This window comes from Pteropus vampyrus, unplaced genomic scaffold, assembly GCF_000151845.1.
Source record: "Pteropus vampyrus isolate Shadow unplaced genomic scaffold, Pvam_2.0 Scaffold175, whole genome shotgun sequence".
In the NCBI taxonomy this organism is placed as follows: domain Eukaryota; kingdom Metazoa; phylum Chordata; class Mammalia; order Chiroptera; family Pteropodidae; genus Pteropus; species Pteropus vampyrus.
In genome coordinates, this window is record NW_011888956.1 from 1,437,621 (window position 1) to 1,438,551 (window position 931).

A 931-nucleotide genomic window follows, 5' to 3' on the forward strand; every position below is an offset into this window, starting at 1 on the left:
ATTTCTTCTGCATTATTTTATTTTTCAGCAGCGTAACAATAACAACGGAAAAACGACAAGCTGTCAACACGATCTGGCCCCTGCTCTCTTAATTATTGTGACGATCCGGGAGTAACCATAAGGAAACAATTTCATTTCAGCCTCTGCTTTTTGGGTGACGCAGCAAGCAACCCATGAGGCTGGAAGGAGAAGCACCGAGGCGTCTGGGTGTTGGGGAGCCCTCTGCCCTGGGATCGGGGGGCCTGTCTCCTGCCCGGGCTCTGCCTTCAACCAGGCTGGGGCCTGGGACACAGCACCGCACTTTCTTAGCCTGGTTTATTGCTCCACGTGACTAATCATCGGGGAAACGCAAATCAAAACCACCATGTGTCTGCGGCCACGCCCCCCTGAACACGCTCGGTCCGGTCTGATCTCGGAAGCCAAGCAGAGTCGGGCCTGGTTAGTACTTGGATGGGAGACCACCTAGGAAGACCAGGCGCTGCAGGCGTAAAAAATAAAAAATAAGGGATTGTAAGCTGACAAGGTCCTTGCACTCTGTGAGGTCAACCAAGGGTCGCCTCGCCTAAAAAAAGAGAAAAAAAAAACCCACAATGAGATGCCACCTCACACCTGTCAGAATGGCCGTCATCAACAAGACAAGCAATAACAAGTATTGGTGAGGATGCGGAGAAAAGGGATCCCTCACACACTGCTGGTGGGAGTGTAGACTGGCGCAGCCTCTACGAAAACAGTGTGAAGATTCCTCGAAAAATTAAAAATAGAACTATCTTATGACCCAGCAACCTCTCTTCATTTATCCATAAAGATATATGCACCCCGATGTTCTCTGCAGTGCTATTCACAGTGGCTGAGACGTGGTTACAACCAGAGCGCCCTTCAACCGATGATTGGACAAGGAAGAGGCGGTGTAGACAACGGAGTCCACTCGGCC

At 50.6% G+C, this 931-nt stretch overlaps 1 pseudogene; it reads left to right on the forward strand.

Moving 5' to 3' along the window:
* The first annotated feature begins 368 nt into the window (after nt 1–368).
* LOC111746108 lies at nt 369–487 on the forward strand (annotated as a pseudogene).
* Nucleotides 488–931: the final 444 nt, after the last annotated feature.